We start from the raw sequence: 26,140 nt of genomic DNA, 5'->3' as shown, positions 1-26,140 counted from the left end.
TGATTTTAAATTGACTGAATGACGTACTTTTGGCATATTTACCGTCTTTATAGTATGATTTACAAAACTGAACCTATGTGTACTCTGACTGGCATTTAACTGTTGAGCTGCACAACTGAAGTCTGTTAAAAATTTTAAATTAAATTAATACAGTTTTGTAACTTACTTTCCCATTGTTGATAGGACTGCTAATTTTCAAATAACTCTGATGTTAAAGGGATTACTGAACATGTGTTTAAATCTCTATTGTTGAAATGTATTTTTAAAAGTTAATGGAATTTTGTTTTGTTTTATTGTTAAACCTAATATAATATGGACTGTTTTATATGAAATATGGAAAATATATGGAAATTAACGAAAATATGTACTAAACTCTAAAATATGGAAAATAAAAGTAGGATTTTTCAACCCTACACATTGTGAAACATAAAGATAATGCAAAATATAAATTATATTAGCTTTATAAGTAAATATGTATTTACATATAAATCCTTTCCCTGGTAATAAGTATTTTTAAAACCAAGGCATGTCCTTACTTTCAGTGTTAGTTTTTTCTAATGTAATGTGTGCAATATATCAGATTGTTAGATTATTAAAATGCCAGCCGAAAATATAGTCTAAGTAAATAACCCACAAGGCGAACTTAAAGGCAATAAGTATATAAGAACAGAAATTAGAATAATTACGAGAGAAGAACTTTTGTGAGTGATTTATAATTTCATAAAAAGATGTTGGGATTGTGTGAATGTAGACGGATAGTATTTTGACAACTTCTGTAACAGAGGTTAATAGCTATTTACTATGAAATAAAAATATATTGGTGTGCGTACTCTGGGGACGGTTTAAATATGAAAGTCTGTCACTTTATCTATCGCATTGGGGCCAAAATGTCGTTATCTGTGTTTAAACGGATTACTATCTATCACCATTACCACTACCACTATCACTACTCCTGCACACACGACCTTATCATTTATGCATTCACCAATTCTCGTAAAGTTCACCGACATATCTGTAGTGCTCGGGAAAAGTGACACAAGTTAGTTTCCACAAACCTTTTTTGATAATTTATTGACAAAACTTACGGAACATCTGTTCGCTTAGAAAAAAAAATACATAGGTAATCCTCCCATTACAATAATTCATACAGAAAAAAAATCAAATCGACATAAACCAGTGTAAGTTGTCAATAAATTATCAAAAAAGGTTTGTGGAAACTGACTTATGTCACTTTTCCCAAGCATTGCAGATATTATTCTGATACTTTGGGCATAACTCACTAAAATGCAAAATAACTGGTCTCCATGTTTTGTTTCACTAATAATGGTTTGAAAACACGAAAATCGAGGTTGTGACGAAAACCATTTTGTCACAAAAAACGTGTGACGATACATACCCTGTGACAAAACATGACATTGTTACAAAATCTACCGTGACGAACGAATTTGATAGTTACGAAAAGGCCCAATATACCTCTATATATTTTTTTAACAGTTCGTCAACATCTCTGTTTCCTTTCAGATTATAGCAGTACGCTACCTTTCTTCTTCTGTCACTCATTCGGTCTGTATGTTGAAGCCAATTGTTACGAAATTCTCCAATTTTATTTACTACTAGCCGTACCCGTGCGGTCCGCTGCACCCGTTAGAAATAAATATAAAGTAATTACATAATTAAAATAGGAATTGATCCAGGGAACATTCGTGTTTGATAGAAGGATAAATCGTTTAATATGTTACTTAATTTAAATTGTATTTAAAATATTAAAATGCGATCATTTTCATCCAGAGGTCACTCATTTGGTGCAATGACAATTCCTTTAACATGTTTCTTAATTGTTATTACCAATTATTTTTGGAAAAGCAAAAATTAACAGAAAAATTTTGGCTACAGACTTATTATTATGTTTATATCATATTATATTATATTATGAAAAAGTGTGTTGATAACGGATGTACTCGAATTAGAAAGTTTTTAATTTGTTGTGAGAGCTCTTGAATCTCAGGAGGAACAACTTTTACAACAGCGCAACATAATCTGCTTGGCTCATTACCCAATTTTTTTGCATTGCATTTATTGCATATATATTTTATGTATTTTAACACGATTCAATTGAGCATGGTTAAAATTTGAATTATAAAATAATGGATTGCTAAGCTAACGTACTATTACTGCATACTAAATCAATACACTCTCGTTGTTCGTTAATTCTCTGAGATAAAAATGAATATGTTCATAAACATTATTTTCAGAAATACAGGAAATGAATATACAGAATAACCTATCAAGTTTTCTGTGCATAAGAAGCTATTTTAATCTTACCTGTCCTCAATTCACTCACAAGTTACTGTAATAACATTATAGCATTATGTCCATCCAGAGAAACTACACTTTCCAATGATGAAATAATAATTAATTATACAAATCGGTTAATTTAGCTTCTGATATTACTTCATACAAACACAGAAACATTATCTGTAGGCTATGTTTCATAGCTTTCGATTGTTGTGTCCAAGGCCCCTTATAGACGAAGTCATTTGTTTTTTAATTTCAATACACCGCCTTGGATGGCAGTTATTTTAATTTTAAAACTCATTTATCTCATTAAATATCAGTCCTATCAAAATTTTTCAGAGAGTAAAACTTATCAGAAATCATTTTTAAAGAAACTTTTGTTATGTAACATATTTCACAAAAATCAATAATAAGCGAGATATTTCGATTTATTTAATTCAGCCCCCTTATAATCCCACTTTTAAATAACGTAATTTGAATGCCATATAGCCTATAATCTAATTTATATTCCAATTTTCATCGAAATCGGTTCAGCCATTATCGCGTGAAAAGGTAACAAACATACAGACAGACATACAAACAAAAATGTCAAAAAAAAAAAGCGATTTTCGGTTTCAGGGTGGTTAATTATATATGTTAGGACCAATTATTTTTGGAAAATCGAAAATTACTAGAAAAATTTCGGCTACAGATTTATTATTAGTATAGATTCCTTCCACATTTAAGTCTTGTCTCACATAATTTCTAATTTAGTCTTGTGTCAAGCATTCCTCTGTTCTTCCCAAGAATTTCATTTCTGGGCTTCGAATTCTAATTTGAGTGTTTTGTGTGGACACCCAAATCTCACTATAATACAGCAATGTAGGTATGACCATTCTATGTAGAATTTTACTGTTTCTTCTTGTGTGATTTTATTCTTCAAGATTTTGAGTATGTACAGGAAATGATTTCCATTTTTTTTTCATGTTTTTATACCTTAATCCTTTGCTTCCAAAATAATTTCCTTCATTTCCAGACAGCTGAAGGATGTTGTTTAGTCAACTATCCGAATACACGTAGGATGTGTCTTGCCCTAGTATTTTTTTTTTCTCTAAAAACAACTTTTGATCGAACGGAAATTTTACCCGAAACGACCATTAAGGCTTGTTCACAATGAACAGGGAACGGAAACGAGAACGGAAATGTTTTTAAAATAAATGTATTTAAATGTGAGCATTCACAATTAACGAGAAGCTTGCCGGAGCCCAGGAACGGGAACGGAGAGTTGGCCAAGTTTAAACTTTTCCGTTCTCGATTCAGTTCACAGCCTACTAGATTCATTCTGTTGACATCAAAAAGTTATTTGGTCGTCGTATATTTTGTAGCAAGGAGGCCGTGACATAATTTCTTGTCCATTCATTATTTGCAACTAACGCAGAAATTCCGTAGACCATCACGTGAAGTGCATTCTTAAATATTCCGTGTCTTAAATTTCGAAGTTAGTTAACCTGTGTTTATGTTGGCTGGCTTGTACTCATGAGAGAATGCCATTAGTCAAGTATACATAAATAACATCAGAATGCGTAGTATCGACTTTACATATCGTTACTGACATACATATCGATATGAATGGCCGTTTCTGTTTTCGGTTTATTGTGAATAAAAAATCTTAACGTTCACGTTCTTCGTTTCCCGTTCTCATTCTGGTTTTCGTTCCCGGTTTATTGTGGACCAGCCTTTACTCTATTTTTTATTTTTTGATATTTTTAAGTCATGCATATTCGATCATCTATGATATAACTATACTTGTTTTTTTGAAAGACGGTTTCACACCTGTAGAGTAACGGTTAGCGCGTCTGGCCGCGAAACCAGGTGGCCCGGGTTCGATTCCCGGTCGAGAAAGTTACCTGGTTGAGGTTTTTTTCCGGGGTTTTCCCTCAACCCAATATGAGCAAATGCTGAGTAACTTTCGGTGCTGGACCCCGGACTCATTTCATCGGCATTATCACCTTCATCTCATTCAGACGCTAAATAACCAAAGATGTTGATAAAGCGTCGTAAAACAACCTACTAAATTGAAAGACGGGACATGACAGCTAAGCGGCCGAGCTTGGAACTACAGTGCTATGTTGCCAATATGGACTACCATGCTGTTAGCTGATGGAAGCTAGCAATTGACGTTAAGATGGCTGACGTTAAAACATTCATTGACAATTGACGCAAAGGTAAGAAAATAATACAAAAATCGACAGAGAATCAAACACGAAACGTACCAATGCTAACATTATGTGCACAATAAATGTCGCCAAGAGAGCTATTAAGCACTCGCCACGTGGGAACGTAAGTTTGGCAACTCAACCGTTGTTACCATAGCAACAGGCCTACCACGCTATGTGACATTCAATTGTTTTTCCGATAGCAAAGCTCCTGTTATGTACCATCTTTCAAAAAAACAAGTATATTGAAGTAATTGTGTTATGCCCGTTTCGTGAATTATACATTTTAACCATATGGTTACATGATAGAAAATCATTGCTGAACACACAATGCAGCACAAAATAGACATCTGCAAACAATGAAGAAGGAAAATAAACGTATATTTGCTAGCCGCTAATTGAAGCCCGGATCGATAGATTTGTAGCCGTAAGCCCTGTCATTGATTACGTTGGAGATTAAATCAAATTTATATAATTAAAATTACATTATTGTGATTCATTAGGAAGAAGATAATTATAGGCTATTCATTTTCAATGCAATAAAGCCACTTAGTGAGATATAGAGATACTATCTATCCACGTCGCTGTTCAGATTTAACGAGGTGCATACGAACTCTGACATTCAGAAAGGCAACTCTGTTGTTCTGTACAAGTTCTCAGAGGATTTATGCAATACGCGTTTTCAAAGTAATAAATGAGTTGTCTACTTTTAAAGGCTGCCAACCAGTGTTCCCATATTTAGCGACAAGTCGCTATATCTAGGGAATTTTGAATCAGTCTCCGCGACAAATTTTGTAAAATACGATTAGCGACTTTTCTGCTGATTTTTATATTCTTCTACTTTTTTCTTTCTTTTTTTAAGTTAAAACATTCAACTGAAGTCATGCACTTCTTAGTTTTAGAAGAGGCATGGGTGCATGACTGAGTCGTCTAATGATTCATACGTGAAAGCCCTGATCTCATATATTTGTGATCAGTGATCAGGGGTGAAAGATGCTGATTCAATGATTCTCACGGGTTAGGTCTCTCTCTCAATGCTACTGCTCCAACACCCATAAACGGTGGCAACTTTGATTGACACGTGACGAGTCGCGAGCTGCAGCTAATGTTCTTGGTTCTTCCCCGCAACGTGGAGATTTTCCACTCCGACCCGGCTAGACTCAATTGAGTTTTATAATTTTGTGCCGACAGTTCTTGTGAAACAAATGAGACTAGTTTTTACTGGTTTTAATATATTTTAATATATGTTTAAAAAGTGTTAGGTTTAACAAAAAGATTGTGGTCAAATGCTTAGGTGAAAATTTTCATACCTACAATTTGCCAGAAAATGTAGTGTCAGTGATTGGATCAAGTGCAGCGTATTCACAATCAGCTGTTCCCATACCTTCCATCTCAACATCACAGCCGTCAACAATAGAACCAAACTCCGGAGAAGAAGGTGACAACGCATATGTATGTTTTTTTTTTCTTATTTTTATTTAGTAATATTTATTATTATTTTTTTAGCGAAATTTCCGGGGATACTTTAACAAACTTTGGACAGATTTAGCTACTTTTTGTTGAAAGTTAGCGAGATTGTAGGGGGATATGTTGGCAACAGTGCTGCCAACTTCAAAAATTGAATATCACGTGATCTCCCCTCACCATAGTTTATATCCCTTAGTCGACTTTATGAATTCCCATCATTTTTTTAAACTTTGAACAATGTTTATCTACGAGTCTATGCTGGACACAAAATGTTAAGTCACGCTGGCGCTTAACATCGTTATGTGTTAATAACTCAGTACCTGTAGGCCTAAAAGACAGACATCACATGCCTGTATATAAATTAAAGAGCAAATATAGAACTTTCTATCTATGTAATTTAATTTATTCCATACAATGATTATTATTTAACACATTGATAAATAATTACTGAAAACCTACAACGATTTTCATGAAACGAGCGGGCACGGATTCAAATCCTGGTTGAAACAAGTTACCTGGTTGAGTTTTTTTTCCGGGGTTTTTCCTCAGCCCAATGGAAGCAAATGCTGGGTAACTTTCGGCGCTGGACCCTGGATTTATTTCTCTGGCATTATCATAATCTCACTCAGATGCTAGATAACTATTACAGTTGAGAAAAAGCGTCGTAAAATAAACCGATTAAAAATCGCTTGCCACTCCCGGGTACTAGACCTGGATTTATACAGGACATCATTTTATTTTTACTAACATTTCTAATACTAACCTGACTATACCCCTGGATTAACGGTTGAGAACCGGAAACACAGTTTGCTATCCCCTTCCACGACTGGAGTTCAATGATACTGGCGTCAAATACAGACAAATCACTTTTCTAAGTATAGGAGGGAAGAAAAGTAGTTCATCCATTTATGTAAACTAGGAAATATCGCGATTTTGAGTTTGATAATTTTCATTAGGTTTTTGATTAATCAAAGTGCAGTATTGTATTAACAATAAGTGTTTTTTACTCACGAACTGAGCTATCCATTCGGACGTGCATATTCATTATGCAGTGTCTATTATACTGTCTACAGCACATTAGCGTACAATATAGAGAATGAAGTTAAATTGACTATTACACTTTTACTACGTCACACTACTTTTGAACAATAAAACGGTACGAAAGGACGTCTTTCAACCAATCATGGCTGCTTATCGCACTATTTTATCGCGTCCCTAGCATTTGTTTAATTTTATAGCGTTCCTAGAATTTGTTTCTTTGTTTGCCGACATTTCACACTGCACTGGTCTGGACGTCAAAAACAGAAAATTACAAACCACTCTAGTCGATGCACAGCACTTCCAATATGGCTCGTATTGGCATTCAAGAACAAGAATTAATAAAGATCACTGGTCATATATGAAGAGCACCATTCGAAAATCCTTAATAAGTTGAGGGATACACCATGTACATCAACGAATTCACTTCTTTTACGCACACGTCCAATATAACATCAACTGAACCACCAACCACTAAAACATTCAAATTTGAAAATTGTACTTTCAATATTTGTTTCTTTCAAAATTATTCATGTTTATTTTTTATTCCATCATCGTTAATTAAAACGTTTGTTTATTTCATCATCCCTAATTAAAACTTTTCTAACACTTGTTTATATTATTTTGGTTATGTTTGTTATAGCGTCTGTTATATGATATTATGGATAGTCACGTGTCAGAGATTGTTTAATTCTAAGATTTATTCCAAATCATCTGTCAAGTGACGTTGATTACTGGGGTCCGGATGATTGAAGTGGAATGCAAATGTTTTAATAAAAGTGAAACTGAATCAACAAAGCCTTCTTGACGAGTAACCGTCCACAGAGTTCAATGAAGATTCCATAGTTGGCACAACTGATAACAAGAAAACATAATAATAAAACACTACCGCCATCTAGCGTAATGTTGAGATGGTACAAATAATACATTCGAAGACAGTTGTATTTTCGTAAGCCAATTAATATTTAATTGCATTGGAGAACTTTGTTACTTCTATTCTTTATATACTTTCTTCTAATAGTGTAATAGTCAATTAAATCCCACTCGAGTTTTGATTTTCTCTAGATAAATCAAAACCTCTAGTGAGATTACTATTGAAAAATAATCATAATATGGAAATTTAACCACAATTTTTAAAATGGTGGCCGTTCATTTCGATACAGACTTCAGTTCTTTTGCGCATATTATCGTACTATTGACTATTGTACCTAATTCCAATTACCAGTTTCGTCCTTCGTACTGGTAACTCAAGTTGAAATAATTCTGTACCTACCCTATAAAAGAGTACCTTACGTACTGTAAATTCAATCTTCACTTCTGCCCGATCCGATAAGAAAAATAAATTGTGTCTGTACTCACGTTACATAGAGGGTAACAGATCCAGCACTTCGCAAGAGGATAGCTGAACCAGACGAAAGAATTTTCGCTACTTACATTTCACCTATTTCAGCAGCGAGTGCAGAGGTATGAGAATCCATTAAACTGCAGATATCCGCATGTTTTTATCAGATGTCACTGGCTGAGTAGCCTTAACGAACCGTTATGAAACCCAAGTGCGAACCGACAGCTCCATTTATAACTTCCTTAGAGGAAGACAGTCACTCCAAGGAGCGAGGAGAGCGGGAGGAAGAAGGAAGCAGAGAGAGGAGAGTTGGAGCGACTTCTTTCATTGCATCAAAAGAAAACAAACACTCGTGCCACTATCCGGCGCTGCGGCGCACGGAATAAGATGCATTCAATGACGTCTCGTCCCAGTCCAGTACTTCTGACGTGTGTCACGTCCCTACTCCAGGCGCCGCCGCGTCTGTGGCTCGAGTGCTAGTCAGGGTTGCCATACGTATGACTATTTTGACTAATTGTACGAGGTACGACCGCACTCTATGTCGTACGCAATTTTGTACGACTATTTCACTGAAAGGAAAAAATAATTGGGAACTTAAAATGTTCGTTTACCTACAGGGACATCATTTTATTTTTACTTGCATTTTTATTGTACCTGCATTTCTGAATGTACTTCACTCTCACCCCTTCATTAATGTCCTTGCTCCCGTCAGACACACAAACTTACGTCCACACCTGTGGAGTAACGGTCAGCGCGTCTGGCTGCGAAACCAGGTGGCCCGGGTTCGAATCCCGGTCGGGGCAAGTTACCTGGTTGAGGTTTTTTCCGGGGTTTTCCCTCAACCCAATACGAGCAAATGCTGGGTAACTTTCGGTGCTGGACCCCGGACTCATTTCACCGGCATTATCACCTTCATATCATTCAGACGCTAAATAACCTAGATGTTGATACAGCGTCGTAAAATAACCCACAAACTTACGGCCGCTGTTGCATTCGAAGTCTTCAAGCACTGAAGTAAACACTGCAGTGTATAGTGTGTTTCAGAAATATGGTTGCGTTTTCTATAGAAGAAAGAACCTATATTAATAATATCGTACTAAAAATTATATTCAAGAAACGATAAATTCAATTTCAGAGAATATGCTTCAAAATGTTTTTAATAATATGCGTAAAGAATTGAAGCCTGCATTGTAATGAAAGGCAACCATTTACAGCAACTTGTTAAAAAATTCAGATTAGCTTATTTTTAATTGAGGTGGCTAGAAGCAAAGGAATGCTAGTGACATTTGTAATAACATGAGTTAAGTGCACCCAGTGTAAGCAAAAGTATCTAAAATTTTAGTGGCAAAGGGATATTTTAATCGCATTACACATTAAAATTTAAATAAAAATTTCACCGGTTTTACGAAAGCTTAAATATGTAAACCCCATTTTCTCAAAAGTAACAAGTGCACTTATAGCCCTTTACTTACGAGCCCCTCAATTTAAATGCACTCTCTATATTGTATGTTAACATCAATAATTAATATGCTAAATAAAGTAGACATTACATAACGAACATAGCCGCCTGAAAAGTTGAGTTTTTGAAAAAAAAAAATGTTACTACTCTACTGTATTTTGATAAATTCCGTAAAAGTGATGATCAAACTGAAAATCGTAATATCGTATTTCCCTACAACATAAATGGATACACTACTTTTCTCTCCTCCTATACCTAGTAAAATGATTTGTTTACATATTGCACTAGTAACATCAAACTCCTGTAATGGAAGGGGGCAACAGTGTTTCCGAGTATAGCCAGGTTAATGTTAAAAATGTTGGTAAAAATAAAGTGATGTCCCTGTATATCTATAAAGGTAAAGGTAAAGGTAAAGGTATCCCCGTAATATGCCATGAAGGCACTTGGGGGGGCATGGAGGTAGAGCCCCATGCTTTCCATGACCTCGGCACTAGAATGAGGTGGTGTGGTCGGCACCACGCTCTGACCGCCTTTTACCCCCGGGAAAGACCCGGTACTCAATTTTATAGGAGGCTGAGTGAACCTCGGGGCCGTTCTGAAAGTTTGGCAACGAGAAAAAAATCCTGTCACCACCTGGGATCGAACCCCGGACCTTCCAGTCCGTAGCCAGCTGCTCTACCAACTGAGCTACCCGATACTAATAATAAATCTGTAGCCGAAATGTTTCTGGTAATTTTCGACTTTCCAAAAATAATTGGTCCTAACATATATAATTAACAGCCCTGAAACCGAAAATCGCTCTTTTGAAATTTTTGTTTGTATGTCTGTCTGTCTGGAAGTTTGTTACCTTTTCACGCGATAATGGCTGAACCGATTTATATGAAAATTGGAATATAAATTAGGTTCGTTGTAACTTAGAATTTAGGCTATATGGCATTGAAAATATTTTATTTAAAAGGGGGATTATAAAGGGGCTTGAATTAAATAAATCGAAATTTCTCCCTTATTATTAATTTTCATGAAATATATTACATAACAAAAGTTTCTTTAAAAATAATTTCCGATAAGTTTTATTCTATGCAAAATTTTGATAGGACCGATATTTAACGAGATAAATGAGTTTCAAAATTACAATAACAACGCCATCTAAGGCGGTGTAATGAAATAAAAAACAAATGACTTCGTCTATAAGGGGCCTCGGACAACAACAATCGAAAGCTATGAAACATAGCCTACAGAGAAAGTTTCTGTGTTTGTATGAAGTAATATCGGAAGCTAAATTAACCGATTTGTATAATTAATGATTAATTCACCATTGGAAAGTGTAGTTTCTCTAGATGGACATAATGCTATAATGTTATTACAGTAACTTCTGAGTGAAACGTGGACAGGTAAGATTAAAATAGCTTCTTATGCACAGAAAACTTGATAGGCTATTCAGTACATTAGTTTCCTGTATTTTCCTAAAATAATTTTTATGACCGAATGAGTGGTCTGTGGATCAAAATGATCCCATTTTAATTGTTTAATACAATTTAAATTAAGTAACATAATAAACGATATATCCTTCTATCAAACACGAATGTTCCCTGGATCAAATGTCCTATTTTAATTGTGTAATTACTTTATATTTATTTCTAACGGGTGCAGCGGAGCGCACGAGTAAGGCTAGTAATTAAAATAAAATTGATGGTTAAATCGTCCCTTTTAGACAAGTTTTCTTCATTTATTATATCCTGGACTAATTAGAAAGAAACAGGCTTTTTTTAAAATCGATCTGGTAACTATGCTTGCCATGTAAGTCATAATTTGTCATCTTGAGCTCTAGGTTTCACATATACGGCGCGGCGGGATTATATCAAAGTAATACGAATTTAATTTTATTAACTTCCTTGTTTGTTCGACAAAGGAAGTTTTTTATCATTGAAATAGTATCGCAGTAGCATTAAGAAGTCTAAACGCGCCGACATTATAGAGGTGTCGAGTTCGATTCGACTGTTGATGAATTAATTTGATATAATTTTCAGCCGCCGCATTTATTGATACTATTGAATAGGCCTACTGCCGCCGCGCCGGCCAAAGATCAAATTTCTGCTGACTTTAAATATAACAAAGTTAGTTGTTTCTAACAAAGCGTCATCGTGCACGCTTTACGGCGAAGATGATGAAGAATTGGGTTGTGATTTGTTTCAATGCTGAATGTCATTGTGGATGGGAACAATAATTAATAGCATTTATAATTGTAAATAAAAAATTTACTGGTATATATATATATATATATATATATATATATATATATATATATATATATATATGAGGAGCTCACAACCAGAGTAGGCCAAGTCCACAAGTGGTGAGTTTGTGAATTAATACAATCTCGGATGAAGAAAACTTATATTTATTGTTTTATATAGCAAACCAAGTATATAACTAATTTGTTACTCCACAGAGGGCAGCATTTCCTATGGAAGGTGAAGGTTGCTAAGCATGAGCCAGGAACTTTAAGACTCAATTTCTCAAAATTATTCCAGAAGGACTTGGTCCACTTTGGTTGTGAACCCCTCATATACAGGGACATCATTTTATTTTTACTTCAATTTTTATTGTACCTGAGTTACTGAATGTACTTCACTCCCACCCCTTCTACTAATGAAATTCAACCGTCCTCCACACAGATCCAAGACCGCATACCTATACAGTCACAGTAGCCTTACGGTCGTAGTAAACAGTACGTTCTAAAAATATGTTCGCGTTTTCCATTGACGAAAGAGCTTTCAATATTGAATCATTTTCGCACAGGTACTGTCGTCCATTTGCCTACGTCGCATCCCGGTTTCCCCCACCAGATTTTATTCGCCAGCTAGTGGCTGGGCTGTCTTAGCTCTTTTCTGAGAACATTAATTTCTGTTACGAATTTGACGTCTGCGTAATATCATACAATTGTTTAGAATAACTTAAATAAAAGGGCCTCGTTAAGTAATTAACTGTCACGTGATTTCCTCCCTTTCTACGACCCTACGACATAACCACTTGGACGGACAGTAGATAGTATGTCTGAGTAATTTTATCTTTTCGGATCGGACAGAAGTGAAGACTGAATTCACAGTACGTAAGATACTCTTTTATAGAGTAGGTACAGAATTATTTCAACATGAGTTACTACTACGAAGGATGAAACTGGTAATTGGAATTACGTACAATAGTCTATAGTGCGTCAATATGCACATTAGAACTGATGTCTTTATCGAAATGAACGGTCACCATTTTCAAAAATGTGTTTAAATATTCTTATTATGAATATTTTTTACTTTAACTTCATTCTCTATATTGTACGCTAATGTGCTGTAGACAGTATAAAATACACTGCATAATGAATATGTCCACATGGACAGCTCAGTTCGTGAGTAAAAACACTCATTGTTAATACTGTACTGTATTTTGATTAAACAAAAACCTAATGAAAATGATCAAACTCAAAAGCGCGATATTTCCTAGTTTACCTAAATGGAAGAACTACTTTTCTTCCCTCCAATACCTAGTAAAGTGATTTGTTTGTATATTACGCCAGTATCATCGAACTCCAGTCGTGGAAGGGGGTAACAAATGGCGTTGATCCAACGGTATAGCCAGGTTAATATTAAAAATGTTAGTCAAAATAAAATGATGTCCCTGTATATTGTCATCTTGAGCTATAGGTTTCACGTTATGCGGCGCGGTTATATCAAAGTAATACGAGTTTAATTTTATTAACTTCCTTGTTTGTTTGACACATAGGTTTATTTTGCGACTATTTATCAACTGCATAATGACATGAAGGTGATAATGCCAGCGAAATGATTCCAGCGCCGAAAGTTACCCAGCATTTGCTCTTAATGGGTTGAGGGAAAACCTGGAAACAACCTCAACCAGATAACTCGTCTCATCCAGGATTTGAACGCTGGCCCGCTCGTTTCACAATCAGACTTCCTAACCATTACTACAAAGCGGTAGACTAGAAATACATTAAGAAGTTGAGAAATGTACGACAATTTTATGCTGAAGTACGACAATTTTCATAAGTTAGTATGACGGTTTCGGTTCATTCATCTGGCAACCCTGGCGCTGGTCTTCCGTCCAGCCGGTCCGCATTCGATCCCCGGCTAAGTCGCGCTGGAATTTGTGGTCAACAAAGCAGATACAATCCTACATTCTAGAAGTATTTAATTAATTTTAAAAAGCGTACAGAAAAAAATTCTGCTTGCTAACTTTAAAATTATAGAACCCTTTGGAATTTGAATAGAATAGATGACATATGTAGAAATGCTCAAAATGAAAGTACCGGAAAATCACTTTCAAAGTATACAACGAAGTATTTAAAGAGCGCAGTCATTTAAATATGACGTCATTACTATCAGTTCCAAGTATGGTAGGGACCTGAAACTTCGATGGAACGTAAATTAGGGTATGTAGATTTATTTTCTGCAGTAAAACGAAAAAGTGATACTTACTCTGAAATGGTCGAAATTTCACCCATTCTAGCCGGTAACAAATCCGTACCGGTAACACAATGGCATCACAGCATGATCTACTCTTGCAGCATACTGCTCAGCTATGGTTAAGTCTACACTAAACCTTGTGAACAGACTATACAAGTGATGGTAAAAATTATAAGGATGAAACGCACACTTTCAATCTGAACTGTTCAATACGCTTTACACGTGAATACACACAAAAAATGAAAGAATTTAACACACAGGACCACCTCGGCCTCGTTTCCCGTAAGGTCATTCCATTTACTATTATTTATTCGCTCGTTTTCATACTCTCTCTCGCTATCATAATATTAATACTCGATCACAACGCGATAACACGCTAGAAATTCCACTTCACACATCATCTCTGTATTCCTCATGTTTCACTGTTGCTACCTGTCGTCACTGAACTCACTGCCGCCTGAAGTCAAGGGCTGCCGAACATTGAAATCTTTCAAATCCAAGTTGGAAAATTATCTTATGACGAGTTGCCAAACTAACTTACTATTATGACAAGTGTTTGTATTGCATGTTTCCACGTATTCACATTTTTTTATGTTCTAGTGATATTTAACTTATTGTATATTTTTGTTTTCATATTTTCCGATAATGGTATATCTCTAATGTGATAAGTTGAGCTATATATAATCATAATTTTCCTTACTGTGTGTACTTAAAAATATTGTATTCATTGTATGCTTTGTACTGCACTATTTTATTACTACTATTAGTATTATTATTACTATTATTATCATTATTATTATTACTATTCTTATTTTTTATTATTATTGTTATTTTAACAACAGCAAACACTTAGGTAGTGATATACTCTGATAAGCAACATGCCTGGTATTTAGTGAAGAAATTAGATAATTATTAGATGCGCTTGTGTGTAAACAAGTCAGTGGCGGATCTTAACAGGTTGAATATCACGCAAATGCTTCATTTACGGACCTATTTTGTCGAGCGGTTTACCCCTTTTCTGCTTATACCAAAATTAAGTGTGTACGTTTTCTTCTTAGACTTTTACCATCACTTCTGAGACATCCTATATAATATAAAAGAATGATGTTAAATTCTGGCATGAGCGACTGAACTCACGGTCACTAATGGTAGGTTGATCCTCCATCCTGAGACGACAAGGGCATCTATCACACTCACAATTGACAGCCGTGCTATAGGTTAGAGTCGAAACTACGACACAACGATTAGACTCCGACGACATTCAAATTCCGTCCCAAGCATCGCGTCCGTACCACATCGTTTATTACTCATACTAACGATATTGGGAACGGATGAAGTGGAAGGATGTAACATTACTAGCTTATCTCGACAAAGCGACGACATGTTCACGTTACGTCATATTTGAATTTCCTGAGTAGCCGAGTACGATACAGACTGTTTCAAAGAAGCAATGATGCGGATTGATATCAAACTCACAACAAAACTGTCAGTGTTTATTACTATTATTAATGCAGACGGATGTGGCACAAAGTCTTAAGTACTCGTAAATTTATTTGAAAGACTTTCAAAGAGTTGAGATTACAATAATATCCCACTATTCAGATTTTCCGTTATGGTGCTAATAATGATCGTGATGATACATTGACTGAAACGGTTGCCATGCTTATGATGGAAATAGTGATAAGGTGGTTTTTGGTGATGATGGTAGTAGTAGTCTAATGGTGGCAGTAATGTTAGTGATGGGATGGTTGTGGTACAGATGGGTGATGATGGCTATTCGTCATGGTGTTAGTAATGGGTGATGTAGTGATAGAGATGGCTAGTGGTCATGGTGATAGTGATGAGTGATGGGTAGTGTATAATGGTGGTGGTGGTGGTGATAGTGATGTGTAGTGATGGTGGTGGTGTGGTAGTGATGAGTAGTGGTGGCAGTTGGTCGTGATGGTAATAATGGATGATGCTGGTGGTAGATAGTAGCTAATGGGTAGTGGTGATGGTAGTAATGGGCAATGATGGTGGTGGTGATGGAGGTAGTGATGGGTAGTGATGGTGGTAGTGATGGGTAGTGGTGGTGGTATTGATGGTAGTGATGGGTAGTAGTGCTGGTGGTAATGATGGCTAGTGGCAGTGGCAGTGATGCTAGTGGTCCTGGTGGTAGTGATGGGTGATCTTGATGACAGTAATAGATAGTGATGATGGTGAAGGTGGTAATAATGTCTGATGCTGGTGGTAGTGATGGGGAGTAGTGATGGGTAGTGGTGGGTAGTGATGAGCGGTGATAGTGATGGGTAGTGGCAGTGGTAGTCATGGCTACTAGTGAAGGCAGTGTTGGGTAGTGGTAGTGATGGAGAGTAGTGGTGGGTAGTGATGAGCTGTGATAGTGATGGGTAGTGGCAGTGATAGTGATAGCTGCTCGTGAAGGAAGTATTGGGTAGTGGTAGTGATGGGGAGTAGTGGTGGGTAGTAATTTGCAGTGATAGTGATGGGTAGTAGTAGTGCTGGTGGTAATGATGGCTAGTGGCAGTGGTAGTGATGCTAGTGGTCCTGGTGGTAGTGATGGGTGATGTTGATGACAATAATAGATAGTGATGGTGGTGAAGGTGGTAATAATGTCTGATGCTGGTGGTAGTGATGGGGAGTAGTGATGGGTAGCGGTGGGTAGTGATGAGCGGTGATAGTGATGGGTAGTGGCAGTGGTAGTCATGGCTACTGGTGAAGGCAGTGTTGGGTAGTGGTAGTGATGGAGAGTAGTGGTGGGTAGTGATGATCTGTGATAGTGATGGGTAGTGGCAGTGGTAGTGATGGCTGCTGGTGAAGGCAGTATTGGGTAGTGGTAGTGATGGGTAGTGGTAGTGATGGGTAGTGGTAGTGATGGGTAGTGGCTACTGGTGAAGGCAGTGTTGGGTAGTGGTACTGATGGAGAGTAGTGGTGGGTAGTGATGAGCTGTGATAGTGATGGGTAGTGGCAGTGGTAGTGATGGCTGCTGGTGAAGGCAGTATTGGGTAGTGGTAGTGATGGGTAGTGGGAGTGGTAGTCATGGCTACTGGTGAAGGCAGTGTTGGGTAGTGGTACTGATGGAGAGTAGTGGTGGGTAGTGATGAGCTGTGATAGCGATGGGTAGTGGCAGTGGTAGTGATGGCTGCTGGTGAAGGCAGTATTGGGTAATGGTAGTGATGGGGAGTAGTGGTGGGTAGTGATGAGCAGTGATAGTGATTGGTAGTAGTAGTGCTGGTGGTAATGATGGCTAGTGGCAGTGGCAGTGATGCTAGTGGTCCTGGTGGTAGTGATGGGTGATGTTGATGACAGTAATAGATAGTGATGGTGGTGAAGGTGGTAATAATGTATGATGCTGGTGGTAGTGATGGGGAGTAGTGATGGGTAGTGGTGAGTAGTGATGAGCTGTGATAGTGATGGGTAGTGGCAGTGGTAGTGATGACTGCTGGTGAAGGCAGTGTTGGGTAGTGGTAGTGTTGGGTAGTGATGAGCTGTGATAGTGATGGGTAGTGGCAGTGGTAGTGATGGCTGCTGGTGAAGGCAGTGTTGGGTAGTGGTAGTGATGGGTAGTGGTGGGTAGTGATGAGCTGTGATAGTGATGGGTAGTGCCAGTGGTAGTGATGGCTGCTGGTGAAGGCAGTGTTGGGTAGTGGTAGTGATGGTGAGTAGTGATGGGTAGTGATGAGCTGTGATAGTGATGGGTAGTGGCTGTGGTAGCGATGGCTGCTGGTGAAGGCAGTGTTGGGTAGTGGTACTGATGGAGAGTAGAGGTGGGTAGTGATGAGCTGTGATAGTGATGGGTAGTGGCAGTGGTAGTGATTGCTGCTGGTGAAGGCAGTGTTGGATAGTAGTACTGATGGAGAGTAGAGGTGGGTAGTAATGAGCTGTGATAGTGATGGGTAGTGGCAGTGGTAGTGATTGCTGCTGGTGAAGGCAGTGTTGGGTAGTGGTAGTGATGGGTAGTGATGAACAGTGATAGTGATGGGTAGTGGTGATGGTAGCAGTGATGGGTAGTCGTAGTGTTGGTGGTAGTGATGTGTGATGATGGTTGCAACGATGGGTGATGATAGTGGCAGTGATGGATAATGATGGTAGCGATTGATAGTGGTTGTGTTAGATGTGATAATGTTGAGTGGTGCTTGTAGTGATGAGAGTGGTGGTGTTGGTAGGAATTTATCCCTTCAATCCACTACAAATTCCACTATTAAATACAGCCATTGATGGTGGTGGAGTTGGTAGTGATGGATAGTGGTGGTGGTGGAAGTTATGGGTGGTAGTGGTGGTAGTGTTGAGGTGGTACTGATGGGTGGTCGTGGTGGTTTGTGATGGGTAATTGTGGTGGTAGTGATGGGTGGTGTTAATGGTGGGTATTGGTGATGGTCATGGTTAGTGGTGATACTGGTGGTAGGGTACTTTTCTTCATCATCATCTAGTAGGTTATTTTACGACGCTTTACCAACATCTTTGGTTATTTAGCGTCTGAATGAGATGAAGGTGATAATGCCGGTGAAATGAGTCCGGGGTCCAGCACCGAAAATTACCCAGCATTTGCTGATGTTGGGTTGAGGGAAAACCCCGGAAAAACCTCAACCGGGAATCGAACCCGGGCCACCTGGTTTCGCGGCAGACACTCTGACCGTTACTCCACAGGTGTGGACGGTAGGGTACTGATGGTGGCGATGACTATTGGTGATGGTGGTGGTGGTGGTAGTGATTGTAGGAATGGGTAGTGGTGGTGATCGTGGTGTTAGTAGAGACAATGATAGTGATAGTTCTGACTCTGGTAGTGTTAGTGACATTGGTAGTGGCTGTGCCATTTTTCGATGTTAGTTAACTACGGAACTCACAAAGTCAGCAGGTGCTGTGGTATTTGTGGTGGATATAGTGGCTGTGGGGAATATTTACGATTAGCACTTCCTTGTCACTCAACCATAGCTGCAATAGACCGTATTATCACCTCACAATTTGAGTATTCTCTGCATTTGAAGAGGAACGTTTATTAAAGGCCTGCAAAGGGTCGGTCTCAAATTGCGAACAGTTGCTCTGAGATTTTTAGTGACAAACCGCCTATGGGACAGGTATTCACCAGTTGCTTCGGTTTTTCTTACCATTATTATTCCATTATTTCTCTATAACACTTCTCCTTCTATGAATACTTGCTGCAAATCCAAAATTACTTTATATTAAGGATTCCATATCAACAACTTTTGAAACAGTTTCAACACTACATGCAATACAAACTACTGCAATAAATCCCCGTGCCAACGTTTCTGACGTCACATGATTGAATTCAAATTGATCATCCCTAAACCACAGGAATACGAGGCTCGTATTAAAGCAGAGCGATTCATCTCAATCTCATGAAGTGACTAACACTATGTGATGGTTTACAACGGCCAAATAAATGTGGAAACATAGGATAATGCATTTTTCCTTGAGCGCATCCTTGATATTGCATACTAGCACCTAACAAAGAAAAAAAAAAGAAGAGAAAATTCTACCTGAACCTCATTTAAATGCACATTTATCTACATACACTTTCATGATTAAGAGAATAATTCAAAAAATTAAAACGAATTCTATGTTGGCTATTACTTTTATTATTATGATTATTATGATTATTATTATTGTCATCATCATAATCATTATTACTATCACTATCATTATCATTATCATTATCATTATTATTATTATTATTATTATTACAGAGCGTTCGCCAGAGAACAGGTTTCTCGCAGGTAAATTCCGTTGGCCTTATACTCTCATAGATCGAATGTGACTACTGAATATTTTTATTTTATTGGGTTATTTTACGACGCTTTATCATCATCTTAGTTACTTAGCGTCTGAATGAGATGAAGGTGATAATGCCGGTGAAATGAATCCGGGGTCCAGCACCGAAAGTTACCCAGCATTTGCTCATATTAGGTTGAGGGAAAACCCCGGAAAAAATCTCAACCAGGTAACTTGCCACGATGGGGAATCGAACCCGGGACACCTGGTTTCGCGGCCAGACGCGCTAACCGTTACTCCACAGGTGTGGCCATTACTGAAGAAATAATGTGTACATTTCCCCTGGATCAATCGTGGAAAGGTTTTGTGATGCGTTATATGGACAGATAAGACAGGCTGAAAAGGCATTAAGGTTAGAGCATTATAGTATACAACTGACTTCTATTCACTGCAGTTCAGTTTAATTCGTGACAATACAGTACACATTAGAACAGCGAATGTTCAATTATGATGCATGCAGGCCTACAACAGGGACATCATTTTATTTTTACTAACATTTTTAATATTAACCTGTCTATACCTTTAGAGAACCGGAAACACCGCTTGCTCCCTCCTCCAAGACTGGAGTTCGATGATACTGGCGTAAAACACAAATCACTCTACTAGGTATAGGAAGGAAGAAACGTAGTTCATCCATTTACGTAAACTAGGAAATATCGCGATTTTAAGTTTGATAATTTTCATTAGGTTTTTCTTTAATCAAAGTACAGTACTGTATTAAGAATAAGTGTTTTTACTCACGAAGTGAGTTATCCATGCGAACGTATTCATTATGCGGTGTATATTATACTGTCTACAGCACATTAGCGTACAATATAGAGAAAGAAGTTAAATTGAAAAATAATCATAATATGAATATTTAAACACAATTTTGAAAATGGTGGCCGTTTATGTCGATACAGGCTTCAGTTCTTTTGTGCATATTATCGCACTATAGACTATTGCATCTAATTCCAATTGCCAGTTTCGTCCTTCGTACTAGTAACTTATGTTGAAATAATTCTGTACCTACTCTACGTACTGTAAATTCAATCTCCACTTCTGCCCGACCCGAAAATATAAAATTACTCAGACATGCTATCTACTGTCCAACCAAGTGGTTATGCCGCAGGATTGTAGAAAGGGAGGAAATCACGTGACAGTTAATTACTTAACGAGGCCCTTTTATTTAAGTTAAATTAAACAGCTGTATAATATTACGTAAACGTCCAATTCCTAAGAGAAATTAATGTTTTCAGAAAAGAGCTGAGACAGCCCAGTTTTTACAGAGGGGCGAGCAGAAGCAGGTGGGGGAAATCTGGATGCGACGTAGGCAAACGGACAGTACCTGTGCGAAAATATGATTCAATATTGAAAGCTCTTTCGTTACTGGAAAACGCGAACATATTTCTGGAACGTACTATACTCAGTAACTCAGTACTGCTTACTATCTGCGGTCTTGGTTCTGTGTGGAGTTGGAACTTCCTTAGTAAAAGGGGTGGGAGTGAAGTACATTAAAAAACTCGGGTACAATAAAAATTGAAGTAAAAATAAAATGATGTCCCTGTACAAAGAAATTTTACGAAATGTGTCGTGCTATATTTCTACGAAAATTTTATACATTGAATGAAACGGACCATGCACAGAGACGAAGTCAGAGTGTGTCTAAAAATCTTTTAAAAAGATGTAAAATTTGCCTTAGAGAGGATGGTGGAAACTTTCAGCACTTATTATAAAATAAACCAATAACATTGTATCTGTATTGTAATGTTTAAGTGTCGAGAATTTATTTCCAAAAGCTAACGCATTGAATCACCACTAAGAGAGTAGATAGCGGGCTGTGAAAGATCTTACATTACACATAAGGCTGAAATGCAGGTTTTTAGACTTCTTGAACGAAATATTCCCAAACATTTTTCGTATCTACATGTATTAACAAATCTAAGTCTATTACTTATAAATCACAATTATAGGCCTACAACTTATCGCAACTATTTGATAGTTATTTATACACTGCTCCGCCGACATAGTAGAATGCGTTTGAGTCTAACGAAAGCAGAAAACGGTGCAACGTGATCTGTTGCTGTGATAATCCAAGTCCCTACAAACCGGTAAGGCATCATGTCACAAAACGTTCACGTCTGAGTATTTCTGATAAGGTAAATATTATCACAGTCTAGTATATACAGTCGCGAAGCTCAATACGTAGTGAATATGAAAATATTAGATAGTTGCTCACCACTAGGATCGCTAATATCGCCTCATTACAGGCAATGCAAAATAGTACCGTCACAGTCTATTGTTTCTAGCACCCTCAAAACTCAAGCTTCGTGACTGTATATAGTAGACTGTGATATTATTCAACGGCGCAAATATTAAAGATATTGCTGGAGAGTTTAACGTAATATTTATTTTTGCTTATTTTAGTTATGTATATATTTATTTATTCATTTATCTATTTATTAACTCACTCACTAACTTACTCACTTACTAACTTACTTATTTACTCACTCACTTATGTATTTATGTATTTACCTATTTATTCATTTATCTACTTATACATTCATTCATTCATTCAATCATTAATTCATCCATTCACTCACCACTCACTCACTAACTTATTTACTCACTTATGTATTTGTTTATTTATTTACTTATGTATTTATTTATGCATTTTCTTATCTATTAACTTATTGATTTATTTCTTATTATATTTTATAGATAAATACAGGGTGGAAGTGAAATAGCCTTACAGATTTCCAGGGTGAATAACTCATGTTATATATAACAAAAAACTATATCATATTGGTGGAAAGTTCATAGTTTCTTCAGACAAAAAAGGGTTTTTTCTTCAAATGTTTATCAATCCCTTATTGGGTAACCATTGCGAGTGGGATAGTGATTTTTGTCCTTATCGATAGGAAATCTAATAAAAAATAATTTCTCCCTCTGGCATATTTCCAATAGCGTGAAAGCTTTTCGTGTAAATTTAATTTTAAAAACTCCTTAATTCAAGCCATTGCACGAAGTGAGCGAGTGGCAACGTATCGGCGGAATGCAGCTTACGTACGGAAACTAACCGAATTTGTTGACCTCCTACATCTGTATCACGAGTAGAGTGTATCAGCGACGATGTTGTCGGACTGCTCAAATTTCAAACTTAATTTTCTAATTAACCGTGCATTTAAACATATTGTAAACATTGTCATTCAAATCATGTATGTAGTGATGCGTTTTAAAAAGGGATGCACACTTTCTAAACGACACGTCGAAAAAAAAATGGGTTGTCTGGTGAAAAACGATCCTCCATGTGAGACTTACCATCTCTCCGAGCTTGGTGCAAAGGTCCTGAATCACCCTGTATAATGTAAACTAATCCAATTTTAATATACACATCAAATATCGCGCTTAATTCACTGCAGAAATATCGAGTACGGAAATGAAGGTAAAGAAACTGTGGTAAACTCAAGATTTATAAATAACTCCGAAAGTAAATAAAACAAATTCCTGATGCTACATAATTCATCACTGACACTGTTTATGTATTTTTCAATGATAACTAAGCGAAAACAAATCTGTTTACACTTGTTTACTGAAAATGTACTTTGTTTCCTTCTTTATTATGAAATAAACATATATTTTTACATAAATTATTAGTTTAGCTCGAAGCTTAGAAAAGTTAAATCTGAGCTCTGGACTTGCACAAGGAAGAATATTATGGGAATAAAGATTTATAGCTTGAGATGAGGGCCTCATTTATTTTGAGAACATTTGTTTCTCTTTGAGTCGACTGCAGTGGCGGCTCGTGAACTTGTGGATTGGGGGAGCTGTAGTAGATTTTGGTACATACAAATTTCACTTCTGATATCATTACTAGGACTAAGACAAAAATAAATGCACTACATATCGAAAAAATCAAAACTTCCTGACTTAGTTGGGAGATGTCTGTGGCATTATTTGCCATAATCGCTAAAGAAAAACTAATATTATCGATTTTAGTCTGAATTTCAAATCGGCAGACACTCAACATGCAATCTACCAGTTCATCCTGAATAGTTTTAGAATTACCTTTAAACAGTGGCATGTTTCAAATGATTTTTGAGAGCTCTTTTAGATTACTCAAGAACTGTAGCAACCCACGAAATACACCAGGGTTCTTCGAATCGTTTTTTTCATCATGTCTACAAAGGGGAAGTTCATACTGGCCACAAAATGTGATATAATTAATATTTTGTAAAATAATCTCACGATTTTTTTATCACTTCTTGATTATGTTTGAGAATGTTTGTCCTGTTCGCTTCATTTAATTGTGCAGCAATATTATCTTTGCCTAACACAGCCAATGAAACAACAGTTTTCAGGCAAGACTGCGAAGATTTGTGCTTTTTAATTTTTAGGGGCAAATGTAATAAATCTGTCACACCACTCCTAGTCCATGCAGGATCACCACCGAAGAGGAGGCAAGGAAAACAAAATACAGAATTTTTTTGTTCACATCCACGTAACCACAAATGCTTAGCGTAAATTTCATTGTTACACTTCCTTACATATATGCACTATTTCGGCTGGATGAAGCTTGAGTAAGATTTACGTCGGGTAACGGACGACCCTTTAATTTCACTTCATTATGTCAATCTTCTCCGCAAGGGAAAAATAAAATTAATATTCTGTAATTCACACACACTCATGCTTGCACATTTGCACTGATTAAGTTACGGTACTAAGACGTCACACCAAAGCAACACTCAGATATACTGATGGTCAACAATTTTCTAAAACTGGAAAAGAAGTCTCTTTCGTATTTTACGTGCTATATCAAAAGGATTCTACTCGTGCAATCATTTTGAGTTACGGCAAATATTAGGTTCTGCTGGAGACTGGATATATACGTAATAAGACAAAATACAATATTAATTTCGTTATATTATCTCGATAAGATTCTACAACAATAAGTATGTGAAAAGAAAATAAAAACGTTGTCATTAAGTTTCAAGGGAATAGAGAATCCATTTGACGTAGCATTACAATAGCGGCATGGAAGTGGAGGAAAGATATTCCTTTGAATGGCCTGGCTCTGCAAGCCACTGCAGCGAAATATGGGTTTTAAACAGCGGCAGTTTCCCTCTGCTTCCCTTCACCTCTCTACCCCCTGACCAAGCAAGGCAGACTCTCTATGAGCTGTCCTACCCTGTAGATCCCAGGACGACTCTGAATGCAGTGTCAATGCCAGTACAGTCGACGCGCAAAAAGATTTTGCATAAGATAATAGTACATATACCCGGCCAGATGAAATATAAAGCAATTTACCAATAAAAGCTGTAACAATTATTCTACAAATTAAAACAAATATTATTTTTATTTTCCTGCCAAAGCAGGGAGTGCTGCAGCTCCGCAGTTCTTATGGACGAGCCGCCCCTGGTCGATTGTAAAATATAATTATGTGAACGTGGTGTAAAAGTTCCTCCCACGTTACCCGCCCCCCACTCACAAGGATGCAATGGAAGATTCCGAACAGTGTGCTATAATACATATTCTGTAACCCGTTTCTTCTTTAATGGCAGTTTCAAACTACAGCAGTGCAAAGAGCTCAAATCGAAGAATTCAAGGACAGACTCCCATTGAGAGTTTTGAAACGAGAGAAATGTATATCCGTCAAACCACGCAAAAGTCATGTCAGTACATAAAATATGTTAACATATACTGCACGAAGTGGGACATTTTCAACTATGTGTTAAAGTGTGATTAAATTTTATGGGTCAATAAAATATAAACAATAATATCTCATTTATACTTGTTTATTTACACAATTGAAGCCATTTATTTGAAAAACACATCCTTCAGGGGATCTCCTTCACTTGCAATGCACAGCTGAAGTCGGTCCTTGTGTTTACTTTTTGAACACTTCGTCTTTAATCCATCCTCACGTCAAGAACCAACAGTAGTAAGGTCCGGGGACCTTGGTGGCCAATGCACGTAACTACCGCGGCCGATCCAACATTTTACATGACTGCTAAAATTTTACAGGGGATCCGTCATGTTGGAAGAACATGCCCATCCTAGTAGTCAAGGGAACTACAAACAACTGTTTCTCTACACCTATTA

The 26,140-nt window shown here is 37.1% G+C and overlaps 1 protein-coding gene across 6 annotated transcripts in view; it reads right to left on the bottom strand.

Moving 5' to 3' along the window:
- The window catches only part of LOC138701333 (band 3 anion transport protein-like), a 734,049-nt gene that overhangs the window by 508,853 nt on the left and 199,056 nt on the right, over positions 1-26,140 (bottom strand). Inside the window, exon 1 of one of the 6 annotated variants that reach the window (XM_069828103.1) lies at positions 15,409-15,557. The exons of 4 other annotated variants lie outside the window; for them this stretch is intronic. The gene's annotated coding sequence lies outside the window, so the exon portion shown is untranslated. Of the gene's footprint in view, positions 1-8,429; positions 8,540-15,408; positions 15,558-26,140 lie in introns of those variants that run through there. One more of the 6 variants, XM_069828104.1, reaches the window with a different exon arrangement.

The sequence above is a fragment of the Periplaneta americana genome, chromosome 6 (genome assembly GCF_040183065.1).
Source record: "Periplaneta americana isolate PAMFEO1 chromosome 6, P.americana_PAMFEO1_priV1, whole genome shotgun sequence".
In the NCBI taxonomy this organism is placed as follows: Eukaryota; Metazoa; Arthropoda; class Insecta; order Blattodea; family Blattidae; genus Periplaneta; species Periplaneta americana.
This window is presented reverse-complemented; position numbering and strand designations above follow the sequence as displayed.